The following is a 22,575-nucleotide window of genomic DNA, read 5'->3' as shown; positions in this document are numbered from 1 at the left end:
AGTACCCCAGAAGTTCTCTGGGGCACATCGAGGAATCTTCTCCTTGAGAAACTAAACCAGAGGACAGATGCCTAGAGAGATAAGTGGAACCCAAAGGGACTGAGCTAGTTTCAGATTCCCACCCCTTCATTCTGGTCTCCCTTACCCCTGGGGAAATGACTTTGGGTGTGGCTGCAGCCTTTGTGTCCTGAAGAGAGAGGTGGCTTGAGAGCCACTCCTCACCCAACTCCTCTAGCCGCCACCAGTGGGGAATGGTCCTCCCTCACTAAAGGAACTTTCCACAGGCAGATGGTCACCATCAGTCCCCTATAAAAGTACCTGCCAGTCTCCTGCTCGAGGAGATTGGTACCTCAGAGCCACGTGTTTTGTTCCATACCTATCTCCCCATGAGAAGTGCAAGGACTTCTTTCATGGTTTACCTCCCCCCCCCTTCCCTTCCCTTGCCCCTAAATAAACTACCATCTTATTCTAACTGCTTTGTGTGCAAGAGGGTGTAATTCTTTAAAGAGGAATTCCTAAGGACCCCAAACCCCTACCCCTATCCCAAACCCCTACCCCATTTTCTCCACAACAGAAGGATTCATGTTAGGGCAAAGGTCTTAGTTCTATCTGGCTTGCTTTCTCTGCAAAATCTAAAATGCACACACACTTTTCCGAGTACACACACAAACTTAAGAGTACAAATTGCAAATAGAATTCATAAAATGCTCTGGGTTCTCAAGCAATTTGTTGATTACTATTGGGGTAAGGGGTGTTCTCTTAGCTAGTTGAATTTATCATAATCAATTATCCATGTCCCCTCTCTTTCACAATCTATAACAAAAACAAAAACAGGATACAGTTAAAATTATCATCTTTAGCAAACCATTGTTAGAATGTAAATATTGTTTAATCAAAACTTTTAAATAGCAAAACCAAACCAAACCTTAGCAATGAATTCTGCCACCCATTGCATGCAGCCATACAAAAGAAAGAAAAATAGAGATTACAGTAATTTCACTATTACTCTCAGGAGAATACAATTTACTTTCAGTCAGATTCTCTAAGTAATCCAAGCTATAAACTAAGGTTTAGCTTCTTAAAATGTGGGTCGACACTCCATATCGGGTGAAGTAACTAACTGAATGTGGGGGTTGGAATAAAAATTGGCAACAGTAAAAGGTTATGTATACTTATTTTATATAATTATATACCCGGGGTTGCATAAAAATTAATTGTTCGAAAAGGGGTTGTGAGTGGAAAAAGTTTATGAAGCCCTAAAGTAGGGAAAGGAAATGTTTCCAGAATCTTCCATTTGCTACTGTTGCACTCCTCTCTCTCCAAATCTTACTCCCACTCTTCTGCAAACTGGCTTTCCAGGCCTGATGCCCGGTTAGAGTCCTCCCTTTCTCTCAGGGAAGATATACAATTCCCAAGGTCTTTAGCAACTTAGATCTCCTATTAAAGCCAGTCCAATTCTTGCAGGACACTTATTGCTTTCTCTGTAGGGGGAAGAACTTATAACTCCTCCCTTACCTGGTCTAGTCTTCTTAAACCCTCTTTCCCTTTTTCCTGTTCCTACCCCTTTTCGAGTTGTGTTTCTTTGCAGTTCTGCACAGTTGTTCAAATGTGTCTGGTTTGTGTCCGGGATTTCGTAGCAAAGCTACTACTAGAAACTCCGCCCAGTCCCCGTATTCATTCATTATGCAATGTACATTCCAAAAAAAGACCAAAATATTTGTGTCAGAAGTGGGATTCGAACCCACGCCTCCATTCGGAGACCAGAACCCTCAGAGAGGAAGGGGCAACCTTGAGTCTGGCGCCTTAGACCACTCGGCCATCCTGACACGTTGTTCTTAGCCTCCGTATTATATCAGATAGTGAGCTTCCTTCCCGTATATGGTCATAAAGAGTAATAGTCTCTATTTTTCTCACTTTCTTCCAAGACTATAAGAAAATAAAACTAATCTAGAGTCCTACTTGTCTTATTTGTCTTTCTCTTTAAAGATACGTTTCTTATCTTCAGATAGTATCTTTCAATTGATCAAATGTGTGAGTTTTAGCCGTTTCAGCAAGAATGCTTGAAAATTCTTTATATCAATAAAGTTCAATCTTTCTCCTTGTAGGGTAACACTTAGTTTTGATTTATTTATTCTTTATTGTAAGAGTTTCTCTTTTGCCTTTTGAAATATTGCATTGAAAAGCTATCTGCTGCTTTTTGTAAATGGAAGGTGCCACATATTGTGTAATCCTGACTATGGCTATTTGGTATTTGAACTCTGCAGTATTTTTGCTTTGCAGTATTTTTCTTTTACTTAGAAGCTCTGGATATTGGCTATGTTTCTGATAGTTTTCATATCCTGTTTTCTTTCAGCAGGTGATTGGTAGATTCTATTTTCACTTTATCTTTTGTTTCAAAGAAATCAGATAGCCTAATAATTCTTATATTATCTATCTTTGACCTATTTTCCTGGACACTTATTTTGGGTAATATGTACCCAAATATATATTTCTTCTCCCCCCACATCTTTTCATTAAAAAAATACTTCCTGTTGTTTCACAAATAATTAGTTTCTCTTTAGCTAATTCTAATTTCCATGCAATTAAATTCTTGGGTATGATTAATCATCATCTATTCTAAACTATTCTCCTTGTCATTTTTTCCTCCTTAGCTATTCCATTTTATATCCCTTGTTTAATTTCTTCCAGATACTTGTGGACAAGATGTTCTTTTCTCCCAGGTTCTACTTAGATTTGTTGTGGAGTTATTCTTTTCTTCAAGGTTTATTGCTTGGGTGTCTTTGAGTACAAGGTATTTCTTCATTTTTTTGGTGGTGATGGTGGGGTTGTCTTTCTTTTTTTTGACTCCTAACTCTATCCTAAATTTCTATAATGAAGGTTTGTGCTTGATTGAGTCAAACTCTGCTCCTATTCTCCTGGATGGTGTGGGTAAACCCTGCTTAATACGGAGTTTATTCAAGACCAGACCTTGCTTTATGCAGTAATTGTCTGGCCCTGTTTTCTATTTTGGTTCAGGCCCAGACTACCTGGATAATGAATTGGGTATAGGTTCCCTAGTTGTTCGGACAAGCATATGCTGCCTAGATATTACTAATATCTATCTCCTGATGCATCTGGGACCCCTGGGTCACTGAAACTGGGTCCGGTCTTCTGCTGTGGGACCAGGCTGGTTTGTGTTTTACCTTCTGTCTACTCTGGCTTGTTTCTGCTAAGGACTTTCCTTTACCACTGCAGGTTAAAACCCTCCATGCCTTAGGTCATGGTCTTCAGAGCTGAGAATGGGAAATCTGAATTTGGACCTCAGTATCATAATGAGCCATTTCTTTAGAAGCCCATGAAAAATGAGGAGGAAAAAAGGTTCTCCTAGTCCTGAGTAGCAAGTGAACAGAAGAGGAAGTCATATACAGCTTCTCATTTATGAATCCTTATTGACCAAATTGGAATTGGTCAATAACACAGAGTACAAGGAGAGAAAAATAATAGGACTTGGTGCTCTCCCAAAACCTGTGTAAAGAAGGACAGTATACATGCAGGAAAAGGATTTAAGAATCTTGCACAGCTTCACTGACAAAAATTTAGAGGGTGAAGAGTAATGGAATGATAAGGATGTTGCCAACGATATTGAAATCATTTGAACCTTTTATTTATATTCCAGCACTTAGCACAGTATCTGGCAAAATAATAGGCACTTAATAAATATTTATTGACTTACTGATAATGAATATTTTTACAATATTTTAAGGTTTAAAAGGACCCCTTCCCCAAAACCCCCCAACCTTTTGAGGTGGAAGCAGCAGCATCTAATGCTGTATAAAGTGCAAATATTATCCCATTTTACAAATGGAGAAATTGAGGCTCCCCTTAAGGGGGTTTATGACACACTAAAATGGGGAAGATGCTTTTATTTCTTCTTTCAACAAATTTAAACCCAACAAGCTTTTATCAAAGGTCTAGAGTTAAGAATACATTAAAATGAAACATGAGATTTCAGGTCAGAACACTGGATCTTAATCTCTCTGTGTGTCATTTACTATTTGGGTGACTTTGGGCAAGTCCAGGTCTTAGCACAGTGTGTGGCACATAGTAGGGGCTTAATAAATGTTTGTTGACTGAAAAATCAAGTTATCTCCCCAGGACTCATTTTTCTCATGTGCAAATGGGAGGAATTGGACTAACTGAATGAATAAGGCTTCTTCCAGTTCTAAAATTTATGAAACTAGTCTTTAAATTGCTTACAATTGATAAAGACACCATAGAAGACATGTCAATGTCATCTAGGAGATCTTTCTAAATTAAATTATTCCACAATAGGATCTTTGCAAGTTAAATCCTCCTTGACATCAGTGTCCAGCAAATCCTGCTCTGTGGCATCGAGAGTGAAGAAATTCATTAACTACCACAGATTGATAGTAATTGTAGTAGATACACCTAGTTAAGGTTCCTGCTATAAACTTTCATCTCCCCTCACTTCCTCGTATGTCTGTCCTGATATGTAGTTGGTCAATCTAAACTTTTATAGTCCCTTGATTCCTCAATATGTCTGTTCTGTGATCTGGTCATCTTTGATTTTGCTTCTCACAAGAGAAACCCCTTCTGATTGATATACTGACCCATATCAGTAATAATAATAGCATCTATATAGTTCTTTTAAGGTTTGCAAAAAGGCTTTGCACATATTACTGATGAATTCACATTATTAGATCTTAGAAGGAATATTTACCTGAAAATGCTATTTGTCATATGGAATGGCTTTCTGGGGGAGGGGAGAGAGGGAGAACTACAGGGGAAAACTATGAAGATGTTAAAAAAAAGAAATAAAAAACCTTTTTTTTTAAAGGGTCTAGCTGAGGTTGGCGGTTCATTAAGTGTTGCTGCAAGTGATTTTAAACTAAAAAGCTCATACTGTTCTGGAGAAATATATTTGAGTCAAAAATTAAAAAACGTTCATCTCTCTCCTTTAAGATGCCGATTTGAATGATAAAAAACAATTTTTAAGGTGACATCGTTTCTTAAAAACGTTAATTTAAGAAAAAGAGTCTGAAAATTAATGTGTCAGAAGTGGGATTTGAACCCACGCCTCCATACGGAGACCAGAACACTCACAGAGGAAGGTGAAACCTTGAGTCTGGCGCCTTAGACCACTCGGCCATCCTGACACTGCGAAAACGCTCTTCCCTTTTAGCCTATTCAAATAATAAATATCCGGGCTCTCGCTCTCTATTGGGTTTTAAGAAAATGAGAAGCGAAGTCCGTAATCTCTGTGAGTCGTCACAGCGACCTCCACAGAAAGGGAAGTCTTCTGTATGACAAAAGATTTCAAGAGACCGAGACCGAGACCCGGGCCGCAGTACATCCTTGTACTGTATAATGGGTTTTGTACCCACACAGACATAGAGTCCTAATTGGGCAGGGGCCGGGCTCCCATACTGTTCAAAGAAAGAGGCGAGAAAACAAACTGTCGCTGAAATGATAATGAAATCCGTTGTGCAATGTTTGATCTATTTCTCCGCAGGTCAGAAAACTGGGAAACAATTTTTATAGCCAGTATTTCTGATAAAGGCCTCATTTCTAAAATATATTGGGAACTAAATCAAATTTCTAAGAACCCAAGTCATTCCGCAGTTGAGAAATGGTCAAAGTATAGGAACGGGCAGTTTTCTGATGAAGAAATCAAAGTTATCTATTGTCATATGAAAAAATGCTCTAAATCATTAATGATTATAGAGATGCAAATTAAAACAACTCTGAGTTACCACCTGACACCTAACAGATTGGCTAATATGACAAAAAAGGATAATAATAAACGTTGGAGAAGCTGTGGGGAAATTGGAACACTAATGCATTGTTGGTGGAGCTGTGAACTGATCCAACCTTTCTGGAGCGCAATCAGGAACGGAATCTGAGGGGTTAACTCTCACTCAGCTGTACCGCCAGGACAGCTTCTCCTGAGGGAACTGGGAGGGCGGAAATATCCTGGAGCCTAGGTTTTAGCAGTTTTCCTTTGTCCCTCTTGCGGAGTTAGAGAATCCCTTCTTTCTTATGTGACGTTTAAAAGGACCGAGGGAAATACTTGCCGGGTAATTTGTCATTTTATTAATAATGCTAGGATTTTAATAAAAGAGGTCAGTGGCACTCTCTTATGCCAAAAACGCCTTGTGTCGGTGGATTCATAGTTTATATGCATTGGAAAAGCAGGCGTTGAAGATGGCAATCAATTCTTATGGTTCACGATGAGAGAATCAATATTATGAAGGACTGGCTCATTCTAATGAAGGCCTTGGGGGTAGTGACTTGGATCACCCACATCTTAGTCAAAGAGATTGATCAATTTCCATATCATCTGTCTGACAAAAGGCAGAAACCCACATTTCCCCAGACCTCTCTGAGTAAACACAATGAGCAGAAATATTCTTTGATAAAGATTTCCCCCCACTGGTTGATTTCTGGATGAAGAAGTAGAAAAAGAGGAAAATCTTGGTTCTAATTCAATAATTAGTTATTAATACAGGAGAGAAATAATTTCTCTTAGGTGGAGGTAGAATGATAGGCGGTGATTAAAATCAAGCCTGTTGGAAGGAATTGGGAAAGAGTGATGTTTCTAGGCCTTCCAGAGATTGACAAAGTGCCTAGTTGTCCTTGGCCAAAACAACTCATATCCCCCAACACCATTAGAGTAAGATAAATAAGGAGGACACAAAGAGGTGGAAGAAAATGTTTCAGGGGAAATATTCAAGAAATTGTTTGCACTTTACGTAATAAGTCGTTGTATTTGTGCTTTTGCAAAATGTTTGCATAATTTAAATTAATTTTGTTGACTATTTCTAATTTATCCTGCATAGGTTTATAAACATATTTTGTATACATATATACTCACACATCTGTATGTACATGCATGATGAGTATACACACAATTTTAAAGCAGTTGTTTGCATGTGTCTTTATGTGCACCTGGCAATTAGTAGCTTAAATTTTGATCGACTGATTGTTTCCATTTCATACTGCCATAGTGATGTCACCCGGAAACTGGATCTGAAATATCCCTGTATTAAAAAAATGCTCCCGGGGGCAGCTAGGTGGCGCAGTGGATAAAGCACTGGCCTTGGATTCAGGAGGACCTGAATTCAAATCTAGCTCAGACACTTGACACTAGCTGTGTGACTCTGGCCAAGTCACTTAACCCCAATTGCCTCACCAAAAAAAAAGAAAGTAGACGGGGAGGGAGAAGGAAATAATGCAATATTATTATATAAACAGGATATAGTTCAATCCTAAATCTTTTCTTCTTAAGGTTCAGCAAGTTGAAAATGGTGGGATGTTCAGAGACAACAGATGATTTTGAAAGAAGGTGGAATGAGCAGACCCAGATAAATCTTGGAAGGGATAGAAAAATAAATGCACAAAATATAAAAGGATATGTCATATAAGATGATAGTTACCGTGTAAAATAATCACGAATACATATATAATTATTATTAACGCCAAAAGTTACAGAATGCAACTTTACTGTCAATTGGATTAGAATTGCAAATACCAGTAATTTTACCCCTAGCTTTAGTAACCTGAAAGAGAGAAGAAAAGCAATAAAGTTATACTGATATCCAGAGAAAAGCCAGAACGCCATTGTTTCCGCCCGGTTTCGAACCGGGGACCTTTCGCGTGTGAGGCGAACGTGATAACCGCTACACTACGGAAACCAGCTACGAGTGAGCTTCCCACAACTCTTAATAACGGGAAAAAAATTACAGTGGCTCAAGACTGTTGATACATGTTATATTATCTATTGTAGACTACTCGAGATTGGCAGACATCATTGCATGAGGAAAACAGAATGTGTCGCTATGCAAGTCACTTAATACTTTCCGAGTTTCTGTTATTTGAAAAGTAGCCATACACAATACAGGACAGACAATTGAACCCTTCGGAAATCATAGTCTAACTATGGAGCAGGGGACTAACTTGGTCCCATCCCACAGACGCAAACAAAGTTTAGAGAGGAGTGAGCACACATATTTTTTCATGTGTGCCTGTAGTGAAGTTTAAAGAACACTTTTCCTTAGAAACTTACAGGTGGAAGGAAGAAAAAGTACAGCGCCCAACGTGGGGCTCGAACCCACGACCCTGAGATTAAGAGTCTCATGCTCTACCGACTGAGCTAGCCGGGCAACTGAAACCTAGGCTTGGCAATTCCGTTTTTCAAAAAGTATCTAGCTGTCCTCAAATGTTCAGTAGTTTTCCTTTTCTTCTTCCTAAAGAAACCACAAATACCAGCAGAGAAAACGCCCCTCTTCTGGAGCTGGACCCTCTGCCGACTGTAAAACGGTCTCCCTTGGTATCTTGCCAGCGCGCCTTCATTAACAGCAATGCTCATTTTCGCCCTGCCACTCCCTTAGCCCGTCTTTCCCTATTTTTCTCCTTCTCGGACGTCTCCTCTAGGCCTCTTGTTTCAAGGGGAGCCCGCAAAATCAAGTCACATCAAGTCAGGGCAAAGAGCGGGCGCCGCACAAGCTTTCAGGAAAAGCAGAGCTCCGGGAACCGGCCGCAGCCCCGCCTGATGCCGGCCAGTGTTCAAACTTCATCCAAAGCTGAACACGCAGGCGCAAGAGCACGGTACGGGGTGGGGTGGGGGGTGGGGGATGGGAAGATGCATGGGGAAGGGGACGGGGAAAGCGAAACACAAGGCTGAAGGAAAGGTTAAATTCGAGGGCGGGACTTCGCGGAAATCCTCTCTGGAAGCTCCTGGGAGGGCCCTCTACTGGAGGTTTTGGCTCTGAAGATGCAGCGGTTCAGTGGCCAGGGAGCAATAGAAAGCAATCAGTTGTAATGTCAGTTAGCAGTTGGCTTCCCCTCACTCTTTAAGAACAGTATGCGTTTTTTTCTTTTGTTTTCTTGGCTGGTTTTGTTATTTTGCAATTGAAGGCGGGGGGGTGGGAGTGGTTGGAAAGAGTTTACAAAAATAGAAAACAAAAAACACTTGTGGAGATGCCGGGGATCGAACCCGGGGCCTCATACATGCAAAGCATGCGCTCTACCACTGAGCTACATCCCCAAACCTGAAAGAGGGTTTTTCCTATTACCTACTTGATAATATAAAGCAGAATTGTCTGGTAGTCAAATTGATGAGGGAAGTGAAAGAAGAAAGGAGAGAGGAAAATTAGGATGATTTCATGCCCTGAGAATGGCAATTGAATTGCATATTTGTTGCCAAGTTTTTTCCTCTTTTTTTATTATGTGATGGGAGGGGGTGGAAGATAAGAAAAACAATTTTCCCCCCAACAATGTAGATCTTCCTATGCAATAAATTCCCATGAGAATGATAACAGTTTACATCTGTAGTTACTCCTTTATTAAATTTTGCAAGAACTATTGCAGTAGCCCCCCTGGCTCCATACTCTCCCACTTCTCACTGATGTTTTACAGTGTTGCCCATTCCTTATGCATATATAAGGTGGTGACTGCTCCCACAGCCTTTCAATAGCCTCTAAAAATGCCTACAAAATAAAATCCAAACTCCTTAGCTTAATGTAAGATCACTCTCGCATTCTTTCGTCTTTCAAACTAAGCTAGTCCCCATAATCTAAAGTTACTACAACTCTGTTGTTTGGTTGCCTGGTGACCTTTTCAAACACCCCAAAGCCTGGAACGAACTCTTCCCATCCTCACCTGCTGAATACTACCTGCCCTCCACCACCTACCAATGCTACAAATGCTATCATAGCCAGCTATGAAGTCATCACTCATTTCCCTAATACACTGGAAACAGTCTTTCCTCCCTCTGATCTTTCTAATCTTAAAAACCATTGCTTAACTTAGTATATACTCCTTTATCTCCCAAAGGAGCCCTCTTTCTTCCTTGAACCCAGGTACCAGATTCAATCCGGGAGTATCTGATCTCTAATGAAAAAGAGGAGAGTATCTAAACTCTCTTTTCCCAATCTATTTGATACTTTAAATCCTCAGTCTGTTGCTTCAAATGCACCATATGGCGTCTAAACACATCCCTCCCTTAACTCCAATTACAATTAAGTTGTGGTTCATATCTTCCCAAAAAGAAAGACTAGAAAGTTACTCAGTGTACAATATAAATCAGGTATGGGACAGGTATTTGTTTCCTACACATAAAAGAAACACTAAATATAAAAACCTCACAGAAAACAGTAACATGGGACTCAGTAAGGACTAAAAACAGGACTCAGTAACTTAATTTACAAGCACTGTTAACAATGGTGGGGAGGAGGGAATGATATGTAAAATCTCATCAGAATTTATGGCAATTAGCAAGCCTGCTGAAGAAGCATTTAAAATTTCACTTTATCCCTGTACTGGCTACCTCAAAAGTCCATTGTCTACTGGTCATCTAGGCGGGGAGCTTTGTTTCTTCCTCTTTCAGTCAATAACTCGGGTTTGCGTGACATTCACTAGTATATTGTCTGAGTTCAGTTGGAGTTCAATAGGAAGGCATTTTGATTTTATTAATCCAAAGTTTCACAAAATTTTTTTGGATAATAAGGCAGCTCCATCAAGTCTGGGTGATTCATAACATAACTTAAATGTGCTCCTGATAATCTGGTTTAGCTGGTTCTCACACCATTCTCCAAGTTATCCACTCAATTGCTTTTAGATGTTTTGTAAGGCAGTATCTTTCTCCATAATGTTTACCGTAAGGTTGGCAGATGAATTTGCATTCTAAACCAGTATGAGTCACATGTTTCCATTTTATAAGTAGATTAAATGGCTATGGCTGTTTCTAACTTTTTAAAAACTTCCACATTGTGGTAATTATATTTCTAAAAATTATTTGTTATTCTGAATTTAAATAAACCAAATAAAATGGATAGTGCAGTGGATAGAGCATTGACCCTGGAGGCAGGAGGACCTGAGTTCAAATGTAGCATCAGACACTTGATGCTAACTAGCTGTGTGACTCTGGGCAAGTTACTTAACCCAGATTGCTTCAAACATCTCCATCTCCAGTATTCCTGATGTATATTGTGCCACTGGACCCAGATAGCTCTGGAGGAAAGAGTGAGGCTGGTGACCTTGCACAGCCTTACCTGACTTAAAATCAATTCACTGCAAATCATGACCTCGCCTCCAGATGTCATGGTCCTCTGAGAACAAAGGACAAGACAACAACAACAACAATAGAAACGTATTAGAAATCTTTTTAGTTGAACTAGAAATATTAAGAAATACCATTTCTGGGGCAGCTAGGCGGTGCAGTGGGTAGAGCACCGGCCCTGGAGTCAGGAGTACCTGGGTTCAAATCTGGCCTCAGACACTTAACACTTACTAGCTGTGTGACCCTGGGCAAGTCACTTAATTCCAATTGCTTCACTAAAAAAAAAATACCATTTCCTCTAGTCCAAAAGCCCTTTCCAGGCTTTTCCTGGTTTGAAAAAAGAAAGTTTTTCTGAAGGAAATAGATTAAGGGTAATAACCAAACTTAGTTGCTATTTGGTAGATAAAGCCATAGCTTTCCCTACTCACCTGAAGTAATTAGAGCCAGGACCTACCAAAGGATTTTTTAAAATTCAAGATTAAGTTATTGATATGTAGGGACAAAACCCTTCAGCCCTTGGGTGTAGGGTCCGGAAAGTATAAAGGATGTTAACTATTAACTGACAATAATGACTACAACTAACAGAATGTTAGTCCCAAACTGAATTCTCTCTCATTCTCTCTCTCTCTCTCTCTCTCTCTCTCTCTCTCTTTCACACACACACACACACACACACACACACACACACACACACATTATCAAAGATATTCTTTATTTGATTTGTGGCCTCTTTTTTTTTGGCCTTCTGGGGTTGGAACTTTCTGAGCAGATCTCTTCTGAGATCCTTCTTGAGGCCTTCTGGCTTTGGCCTTTCTGATCCTTTTGACCTAAGGCTGCCTTCTGGTCTTCAGCCTTCTTAGAGGGGATCTTCCTGGCAGAGACTTTTGCGGTAAATGCCATATTCTGAGCAACTTCCTTCTTAGGAGACCACTTCTGGGTAGATGCCTTCTGGAACTTTTAAGTTCCAAAAGCTTGATAAATGTTTTTGTTTCTTTTTGCGGGACAAGTGAGGTTAAGTGACTTGCTTAGGGTCACACAACTAGTAAGTGTTAAGTGTCTGAGGTCATATTTGAATTCAAGTCCTCCTGAATCCAGGGCTGGTGCTCTCTCCACTGAGCCACCTAGCTGCCTCTGTTTCTGTTTTTTTTTTTAAATGTGGTTAATTGACATCATGATTTCTTTGAAAATAAAACTGATAGCTTTATTCAATAAATCGATTTGAGAGTGATATAAATCAGTTCAGTGTTTTTATCTTTAACCTTTTTCCCCCCTTTGTTTTAGCTATTTCCCTACTGTGTGAACTTCCACTGGGGAGGGTTGGGGAGGAGGAAAAACAGAATTCAAACTCACATTATTTGTTATTAGTCTTAATATTTCTGATAATTTTGTATACACACATATATTTAGGTTTAATGCAAGGGGATGCTCAAATAAGTGAATGAAATAGATTCAGGAATTATTCTTATGTACTTTCATATATGTATATTATAGTTTATTGTATTAGATATATTTGTAATAACATCTATTATATAATTTGCATAAATATATAAAATTCTAAGCATGAAGGGGAGCTCTTGAGTGAGTTCATGAGTTCAGAACTTATGGTTGCTAGGTTGCTATGGTAACTGCACAATTAGTTGATAGCCTCCAGCTAGGATACTGAGCCTGAGGTAATGTGTGCTCTCACTCTTCCCTATTTTCTCTAGAAGTTATGGTTATATATATGGTTATATATAGCTTGTGGAAGAGCTGGCATATCCAAGTGTCTTTGACTAAAAGGGACAACAGCTTTCCTTTTTCCCACAGCATGCTGCTTCTTGTTCAGTGTCTTTTTTTTCCCCCCAGGCAATGAGAGTTAAGTGACTTGCCCAGGGTCACACAGCTAGTGTCTGAGGCCAGATTTGAACTCAGGTACTTCTGAATCCAGGGCCGGTCCTCTATTCACTGTGCCATCTAGCTGCCCCCATTCAATGTTTTTTTTTACAAAGGGTATGGAAAATAGGAGTAGATATTATATTTTGTTTCGGGTACTTTTGCAAGATTTATGGTACAAATACAAGCTCCTTCACTTTGCCTCTATGACTCTTGCCACAGTAGTCAGTAGTTAGGGAATCCTTTCTATTTAGCCTATCTGTTTTTCAATAAGTATTTCCTCACAGGATTGATATCTTAAAACATAAAGTTGGGAAAACAATAAAATCTCTAAAACTGGCCATCTCTCAAAGAGCCTGGCAGGGTCAAATGGAGGCAGGGAATGAGAAAGAGTGAATACCACATGTAGCCCATACATGGTCTGAGAATCCTTAACTAAATTCCCACTTCCACCGATCAGTTTGGTCCCTAGAGTTTGATTAAATCTTCTCAGAATTCTAGAGGCACTTTTAAGTGTTTAAATAATTTTTATTTAGAATTTTCCCCAAGTTACATGTAAGAAAAGAAAAAAAAACAAGTTTTTTCACAATGATTTTTTTTTTTTTGGAGTGCAGGAGAAATGAGGACTAAGTGACTTGCCCAAGGTCACCCAGCTAGTAAGTATCAAGTGTCTGAGGCCTGTATTTGAACTCAGGTCTTTCTGACTCCAGGCTGGGGCTGGCGCTTTATCCACTACACCACCTAGCTGCCCCACAATGATTTTTTTGAAACTTTGTGTTCTAAATTTTCTTCCTCCCTCCCTCTTCAACCCTCCCTATGCAATCAAGCAATTCAATATGTCATACATGTGCAGTTAAACAAACCATCTTCACATTAGTGGAAGAAAATAGACAAAATAACTTTAGAAAGAGCAACTAACAAATAAAATAACAAATAAAAAATTATACTTCAATCTGTATTCAAATATAATGAGCTCTTCCTCTGTTGATGGTTTGCATTTTTCATATGTCCTTATGATAGCATCCTGCTCATCATTTCTTTCAGGTACTATTGCTAACTGTATTACAGTCTATCCTATTCCCTCCCCTTGATATTTACTCTATTTTCATTGGGGTTTTTTTGTTTGTTTGTTTGGGGTTTTTTGGTGAGGCAATTGGGGTTAAGTGACTTGCCCAGGGTCACCCAGCTAGTAAGTGTCAAGTGTCTGAGGCCTGTGCGCCACCTAGCCACCCTCCCCCTTTACTCTATTTTCTATCTTCTTTCACCCTATCCCTCCTTGAAAGTGTTTTGCTTTTTACTGCCCCTCTCCCCCAATCTGCCCTCCCTTCTTTCACCTCTCCCCTCCTTTTCCCTATCCCTTCCCACTTTTCCTAAGGGAAAAATATATTACTATACCCACTTGAGTGTGTATGTTATTCCTTGTTTGAGCCAATTCTGATGAAAGTAAAGCTCACTCACTCCCCCACTGCTTCCCCATCTTCCCCTCCACTGCATAAGCTTTTTCTTGTTTCTTTTATGTGAGTTACTTTACCCCCTTCCACCTCTTCTTTCCCTTTCTTCCAGTGTATTCCTCTTACCCCTTAACTTTATTGTAAAGATGTCATCATGGGTCAACTAGGTGACACAGTGGACAAAGCACCAGCCCTGGACCCAGGAGGCCCCTAGCCCAAATCTAGCCCCAGACATAAGTCACCCCACCCTGTCTTCCCCACAGAAAACAAGGATAAACAAAAAATAAATACTTTACAGATAACATGCCTTCATATTCAATTCACACCTGTTCCCTCTAAGTATATTCCTTTCAGCTGCTCTATTACTGAGAAAATTCTTATGAATTAGAAATATTGTCTTCCCATGTAGGAATGTAAACAGTTTAACTTTTTTTTTATAATAGCAACATATTTTAATATCATAATAATTCAGCCTTCTTCTCTAGATGAAGAGAAGAACAAAACATTTTACATGGATTTTCCAGATTGCCAGGGTGCTGTACCCCTGCCCCCCATCCTCCAACTGCCTCTTCTCACCATTCAAAGCCCTCCTATGACAGTCTGGCCCCTGTCTCCCTTTTTTCTCCATAAAAGTATTTTATTATTTTCCAGTTAGATGTAGAGATAGTTTTCAACATTTGTTTTTATTAGATTTCTAGTTTCAAATTTTTCTTCCTCCCTCTCCTCTCTCTCCCCCCCTTCCCAAGACAGCAAGTAGTCTGATATAGGTTATATATGTACAATCATATTAAACATATTTCTGCATTAGTCATGCTGTGAAAGAAGAATGAGAGCAAAAAGAAAAAGCCTCAAAAAATGAAAACAACAACAAAAACAATAGAAATAGCGTGATTCAATCTGCATCTAGATTCCATAGTTCTTTTTTTTCTGGATTTGGAAAACATTTTCCATCATGAGACCTTTGGAAATATCTTGGACCATTATATTGCTGAGAAGAATCAAGTCTATCACAGTTGATCAACACATAATGTTGTTGATACTGCATACAATGTTCTCCTGGTTCTGTTCATCTTACTCAGCATCAGTATCAGCATCATGTAAGTCCTTCCAGGTTTCTCTGAAATCCACCTGCACATAGTTTCTTCCTTTCTTTCTTTTTTTTTTCCTTCGAGGCAATGAGAGTTAAGTGACAGGGTCACACAGCTAGTAAGCGTCAAGTGTCAGAGGCCGTATTTGAACTCAGGTACTCCTGAATCCAGGGCCGGTGTTTTATCCACTGCACCAACTAGCTTCCCCCTGCACATAGTTTCTTATTGCACAATAGTATTCCATCACATTATTACCGGAGGCCCCCTTCTCTTATATCCCCCTTGTATCAGTTTTCTGCTTGCTCTACTCCAGATTTTCCAATAAAGTCAATGTTTGGGTGGCTCTGGGGATTAAATGACCCATGTTCAGGCCATTCTTCCTCTAATAAGCTATGCCATATAAAACACAGTCTGATAAGATTTCCCTTGGTCATGTTTGATTTCACTGTAAGTTTTCCCTTATCCCAATCCATGAGTAGCTTTCCTAATGGGGAATCCTGGGCTATGCTATTTCTAATCCTCTCCTTGATATTCAAAACTTTCCTTACTACGAAACAAAAAAAGGTAAAAATAAAAAATAAAAATAGGAATAGAATATTCAAATTCAAACTGACCAAGTTTAAACACGATCTTAACCTCAGCTTGTCTGATTAATCAGACTAAAGTACTTAGGAGGCACAGGGAAATAGGAGAAAATTTCTTACCCAATGTGAAGATCGCAGGTTCAGCTCCTAGCTGGCTCAACAAAACTGTGACGGGTAAAACGAAATGTGTGTGGTAGCCCTATCTGTCCCCTTGTGGGGAAAGCTACCTAGGACAACAATTTAACAGTTTAGGTATTAAACATTTAGTGGATAAAGCACTAGCCTTGGATTCAGGAGTACCTGAGTTCAAATCTGTCCTCAGACACTTGACACATACTAGCTGTGTGACCCTGGGCAAGTCACTTAACCCTCATTGCCCTACCAAAAAAAATTATATATATATTAGAAGTTAAAAAAGAGAGCACAAGTTTCTCTGAAAGAATAGGAAAACCCTAACTACCTCAACCACTCCTGGTTCAGCTGCCAACCCCATGAGGTTCCAGCTACCAACTCCCAAAACCAACTGCCTCACACACTGCTTCAAGCTGATTGGTTGAGAGTGGCCTCATGTTGATGTGAGGTAACTTCAGGACACTGAACCTTAGAAAGGTCAACCCATGCTCTCACAGCAGGGGGCCTCTAGTAATAATAATATTCTCACAACATACAATAACTTGTTTAGCCATTCCCTGATTGATGGGCATTCCCTGAGTTTCCAATTCCTTGCCATCACAAAAAGAGCAGCTACTGAGGCAGCTAGATGGCGCAGTGGAGAAAACACCAGCCCTGGATTCAGGAGGACCTGTGTTCAAATCTGACCTCAGACACTTGACACTTACTAGCTGTGTGACCCTGGGCAAGTTACTTAACCCTCATTGCCCTGCAGAAAAGAAAAAAAAAGAGCAGCTATTAATATTTTTGTACATGTGGGTCCTTTTCCTTTTTTTATGATCTCTTTGGAAAAAGACCTAATAGTGGTATTGCTGGGTCAGAGGGTACATACAGCTTTATAACCCTTTGGGCATAATTCCAAATACTCTCCAGAATGGTTGGATCAATTCACACCTCCACCAACAATGCATTAGTGTTCCAATTTTTCCACAGCTTCTCAACATTTATTATTTTCCTTTTTTGTCATATTAGCCAATCTGATAGGTGTCAGGTGGTACCTCAGAGTTGTTTTAATTTGCATTTCTCTAATCAATAGTGATTTAGAGCATTTTTTCATATGGCAATAGATAGCTTTGATTTCTTCGTCAGAAAACTGCCTGTTACTATCCTTTGACCATTTCTCAATTGGGGAATGACTTGGATTCTTATAAATTTGATTTAGTTTCCTATATATTTTAGAAATGAGGCCCTTATCAGAAATACTGGCTATAAAAATTGTTTCTCAGCTTTCTGTTTCCCTTCTAATTCTGGATGCATTGCTTCTGTTTGTACAAAACCTTTTTAATTTAATGTAATCAAAATCATCCATTTTGCATTTTGTAATATTCTCTATGTCTTGTTTGGTCATAAACTGTTCTCCTTTCCCAAGATCTTCCTCTCCTAATTAACCTATGGTATCACCTTTTATGTCTAAATTGTATACCCATTTTGACCTTATTTTAGTATAAGGTGTAAGATGTTGGTCTATGCCTAATTTCTGTCATACTAACTTCCTGTTTTCCCAGCAGTTTTTGTTAAATACTGAGTTCCTATCTCAGAAACTGGAGTCTTTGGGTTTATCAAACAGTACATTACAAAAGTAATTTACTACTGTGTCTCCTGTGCCTAACCTATTCCACTGATCCTCCACTCTATTTCTTAGCCAATACCAAATAGTGTTGATGACTGCTGCTTTATAGTAAAGCTTCAGATTTGGTATAGCTAACCCACCTTCCTGTGCATTTTTTTTTCATTAGTTCTCTAGATATTCTTGACCTTTTGTTTTCCAGATGAATTTTGTTATTATTTTTCCTAGCTCTATAAAATAATTTTTAGGTAGTCTGATTGATATGGCACTGAATAAGTAAATTAATTTAGGTAGAATTGTCATTTTTATTATATTATCTTGGCCTATCCATGAGCAATTGATATTTTTCCAATTATTTAGATCTGATTTGATTTGTGTGAAAGGCTGTTTGTAATTGTGTTCATAGAGTTCCTGGGTTTGTCTTGGCAAGTAGACTCCCCAAGTATTTTATATTGTCTACTGTTACTTTAAATGGAATTTCTCTTTCTATTTCTTGCTGCTGGACTTTGTTTGTCACGTATAGAAATGTTGATGATTTATGTGGATTTATTTTATATCCTGCTATTTTGCTAAAGTTGTTAATTGTTTCAAGTAATTTTTTTTTGTTGTTGTTTGTTTGTTTTTTAGTGAGGCAATTGGGGTTAAGTGACTTGCCCAGGGTCACACAGCTAGTACCTATCAAGTGTCTGAGGCCGGATTTGAACTCAGGTCCAGGGCCAGCAGTTTAACCACTGCACCATCTAGCTGTTCCTGTTTCAAGTAATTTTTGAGTTGATTCTCTAGGATTCTTTAAGTATACCATCATATCATCTTCAAAGAGTGATAGTTTTGTTCCCTCCTTGCCTATTCTAATTCCTTTAATTCCTTTTTCTTCTCTGATTGCTAAAGCTAACATTTCTAATATAATATTAAATAATAGAGGTGATAATGGACATCCCTGTTTCACCCCTGATCTTATTGGGAAGGCCTCTAACTTATCTCCATTACATATAATACTTGCTGATAGTTTTAGGTAGATACTGCTTATTATTTTAAGGAAAGTTCCACCTATTTCTAAGTTCTCTAGTGTTTTTATTAGGAATGGGTGCTGTATTTTGTCAAAAGTTTTCTCTGCATCTATTGAGATAATCATATGATTTTGGTTAGTTTTCTTATTGACATGGTTGATTATGTTGATAGTTTTCCTAATGTTGGACCAGCCCTGCATTCCTGGTATAAATCCCACCTGGTCATAGTGTATTATCCTGGTGATCACTTGCTGTAATCTTCTTGCTAATATTTTATTTAAGATTTTTGTACCAATATTCATTAGGCAAATTGGTCTATAATTTTCTTTCTTTGTTTTGCCTCTGCCTGGTTTTGGTATCAACACCATATTTGTGTCTTAAAAGGAATTTGGTAGAAATCCTTCTTTACCTATTTTTCCAAATAGTTTGAATAATATTGAAATCAATTGTTCTTTAAATGTTTGGTAGAATTCACTTGTAAACCCATCAGGCCCTGGAGATTTTTTCTTAGGGAGTTCATTAATGGCTTGTTCAATGTCTTTTTCTAATATGGGCTTATTTAAGGATTTTGTTTCCTCCTCAGTTAACTTGGGTAACTTGTATTTTTGTAAATATTTATCCATTTCATTTAGATTGTCAAATTTATTGGCATACAGTTGAGCAAAACAGTTCCTAATTATTGCTTTAATTTCCATTTCATTGGTGGTTAAATCACCCCTTTCATTTTTGATATTGGTAATTTGATTTTTTCTTTCTTTTTTTAGATCAAATTAAGCAATGGTTTATCTATTTTATTGTTTTTTTTTCATTAAAATAGCTCTTAGCTTTATTGATTAATTCTATAATTTTCTTGCTTTCAATTTTATTAATTTCTCCTTTAATTTTCAGGATTTCTAATTTAGTATTTATTTGGGGATTTTTAATTTGTTTTTTTTTCTAGCTTTTTAAGTTGCATGCCTAATTCACTGATCTCCTCTTTCTCTTTTTTATTGATGTAAGCATTTAGAGATATAAAATTAACCCTAAGCATTGCTTTGGCTGCATCCCATAGATTTGGGTATGTTGTCTCATTATTGTCATTCTCTTGAATGCAGTTAATGATTTGTTATTTGACTCACTCATTCTTTAGGATGAAATAATTTAGTTTCCAATTAATTTTCAGTCTATCTTTCCATGGCTCTTTATTACATGTAATTTTTATTGCATCATGATCTGAGAAGGATGCATTTACTATTTCTGCCTTTCTACATTTGACTATAAGGTTTGTGTGCCCTGATACATGATCAATTTTTGAATATGTGCCATATACTGCTGAGAAAAGGGCATATTCCTTTCTATACCCATTCAATTTCCTCCAGTCATCTACCATATCTAACTTTTCCAACATTCTATTCTCTTTAACTTCTCTCTTATTTATTTTGTGGCTAGATTTATCTAATTCTGAGAGGTTAAGATTCAGATCCCCCACTAGTATAGTTTTGCTCTTTATTTCCTCTTGTAACTCATTTAACTTCTCTAAGAATTTGGATGCTATACCATTTGGTGCATACATGTTTAGTATTCATATTACTACATTATCTATAGTACCTTTTAGCAAGATATAGTTTCCTTCCTTATCTCTTTTAATTAGATCTATTTTTGCCTTTGCTTTGTCTGAGATAAGGGTTGCTACCCCTGTTTTTTTTTTTACTTTAGCTGAAGCATAGTATATTCTGCTCCAACCTTTTATCTTTACTCTGTGTGTATCTCTCTGCTTCAAATGTGTTTCTTGTAAACAGTATATTGTAGGATTCCGGTTTTTAATCCACTCTGCTATTCACTTCCATTTTATGGTAGAGTTCATCCCATTCTATTTTCCTCCTCACTAACATTTTGCTTCTTACCCCTGCCTTGCCCAATCTTCCCTCCCTTTTGTTAGTATCCCCAGTTTTCCCCTTTCCCTTTTACTTCCCTATAGAATAAACTAAATTTCTTTATCCGAATGAACATATATGTTATTTCTTCTTTGAACCAAGTCTGATGAGAGTAAGGTTGAAACAATGCTCACCCCTCCCTTCTTTCCCTCTATTGTAATAGTTTTTTTGCACCTCTTCATATGATGTAATTAACCCATTCCACCTCCCCTTTCCTCTTCTCCCCATAAACTCTTTTTTTCACCTCTTAATTTTCTTTATATCATCACATCAAAGACAATTTATATTTATACCCTCTATGTATACTCCTTCTGTCTGTCTAAATAGAGATAAAGTTCTCAAGAGTTGTATTATCTTCCCATGTAGGGATGTAAACAGTTTAACTTTATTGAGTATCCTTTCCCGCCCCCCCCCCCCCGTTTACCTTTTTAAACTTCTCTTGAGTCTTGTATGTTAAGATTGTATTTTCTATTCAGTTCTGGTATTTTCATCAGAAAACCTTGAAAGTCCCCTATTTCATTGAATGTCCATCTTTTCCCCTGAAAGAGAATGATCAGTTTTGCTGGGTAGTTGATTCTTGGTTGCAACCCAAGCTCCTTTTCCTTCCAGAATATCATATTCCAAGCCATGCAATCCTTTAATGTTGAAGCTGCCAGGTCCTGAGTAATCCTGACTGTGGCTCCATGATATTTAAATTGCTTCTTTCTGGCTGCTTGGAGTATTTTCTCCTTCACCTGATAATTCTGGAATTTGGCTACAATATTCCTTGGAGTTTTCCTTTTGGGGTCTCTTTCAGGAGGTGATCGGTGGATTCTTTCAATGATGATTTTATCCTCTGATTCTATAATATCAGGGCAGTTCTTCTTGATAATTTCCTGGAATATGGTATCTAGACTCTTTTTCTGATTATGGCTTTCAGGCAGTCCAATAATTCTCAAATTGTCTCTCCTGGATCTGTTTTCCAGGTCAGTTGTCTTTCTAATGAGGTATTTCACATTTTCTTCTATTTTTCATTCTTTTGATTCTGCTTGACTGATTCCTGGTGTCTCATAGAGTCATTAGCTTCCATCTGTCCAATTTGAATTTTTAAAGCATTGTTTTCTTCAGTAAGTTTTTGTACCTCCTTTTCCATTTGGCCAAATGAATTTTTTAAGGAATGTGCTTCCTTTTCCAAGGTGCTGATTCTTTTTTTTTTTTATAATTTTCTTATGTTGTTTTCATTTCTCTACCCATTTTTTCTCAATCGATTTTTTTTTTTTCAGGGCAATGGTGCTTAAATGACTTGCCCAGGATTGCACAGCTAGTAAGTGTCAAGTGTCTGAGGCTGGATTTGAACTCAGTACTCCTGAATCCAGGGCCGGTTCTCTATACACTGCACCACCTAGCTGCCCTCAATTGATTTTTAAAATCCGTTTTGAGCTCTTCCAAGAAGGCTTTTTGGTCTTGAGACCAATTCATTTTCCCTCTTGAGGCTTCACATGTAAGTGATCTGAGAGTATTGTCCTCATCTGAGTTACTGTTTTGCTCTTCCCTGTCCACACAGAAACTCTCAATGATAAGAGCCTTCTTCTGTTTCTTACTCATATTGCAGCTTATTTTCTTAAAGTTGAGGTCTGCTCCTGGGGCGCAGGGGTCACTGTTTTAAGCTTCTTGTGCTGTGGGCTATGTCACTGGCTTTCTACTCTGAGGCCTTTATGGCTTGTGGATTCCTCACTGCCCTAGGCTTGCTCCCTGTGTTTTTTCCAGGTGCTGGGATGGCTAGGCCTGGTCATGCTTGTCCTGTGGATGGCCCTCCAGCTGGCAACCTGCCCTCTTTGCTGGTGCTGGTGTGCTTGCTGTGCCACCAGCTTGCTGAGCCAGGAT

At 38.5% G+C, this 22,575-nt stretch overlaps 5 non-coding genes across 5 annotated transcripts; all 5 read right to left on the bottom strand.

Moving 5' to 3' along the window:
- Positions 1 to 1,720: 1,720 nt before the first annotated feature.
- TRNAL-CAA lies at positions 1,721 to 1,826 on the bottom strand. The gene is made up of 2 exons: positions 1,789 to 1,826; positions 1,721 to 1,766 (listed from the first exon to the last, which is right to left on the bottom strand). It is a non-coding gene; the product is annotated as a tRNA-Leu (tRNA).
- A 3,224-nt stretch (positions 1,827 to 5,050) lies between these two features.
- TRNAL-CAA lies at positions 5,051 to 5,156 on the bottom strand. Its single transcript has 2 exons — positions 5,119 to 5,156; positions 5,051 to 5,096 (listed from the first exon to the last, which is right to left on the bottom strand). It is a non-coding gene; the product is annotated as a tRNA-Leu (tRNA).
- Positions 5,157 to 7,621: 2,465 nt separating this feature from the next.
- Positions 7,622 to 7,694, bottom strand: TRNAV-CAC. The gene has a single exon. It is a non-coding gene; the product is annotated as a tRNA-Val (tRNA).
- A 395-nt stretch (positions 7,695 to 8,089) lies between these two features.
- TRNAK-CUU lies at positions 8,090 to 8,162 on the bottom strand. The gene has a single exon. It is a non-coding gene; the product is annotated as a tRNA-Lys (tRNA).
- An 812-nt stretch (positions 8,163 to 8,974) lies between these two features.
- TRNAA-UGC lies at positions 8,975 to 9,046 on the bottom strand. The gene has a single exon. It is a non-coding gene; the product is annotated as a tRNA-Ala (tRNA).
- Positions 9,047 to 22,575: the final 13,529 nt, after the last annotated feature.

Source organism: Dromiciops gliroides, chromosome 4 (assembly GCF_019393635.1).
Source record: "Dromiciops gliroides isolate mDroGli1 chromosome 4, mDroGli1.pri, whole genome shotgun sequence".
NCBI lineage: Eukaryota > Metazoa > Chordata > Mammalia > Microbiotheria > Microbiotheriidae > Dromiciops > Dromiciops gliroides.
This window is presented reverse-complemented; position numbering and strand designations above follow the sequence as displayed.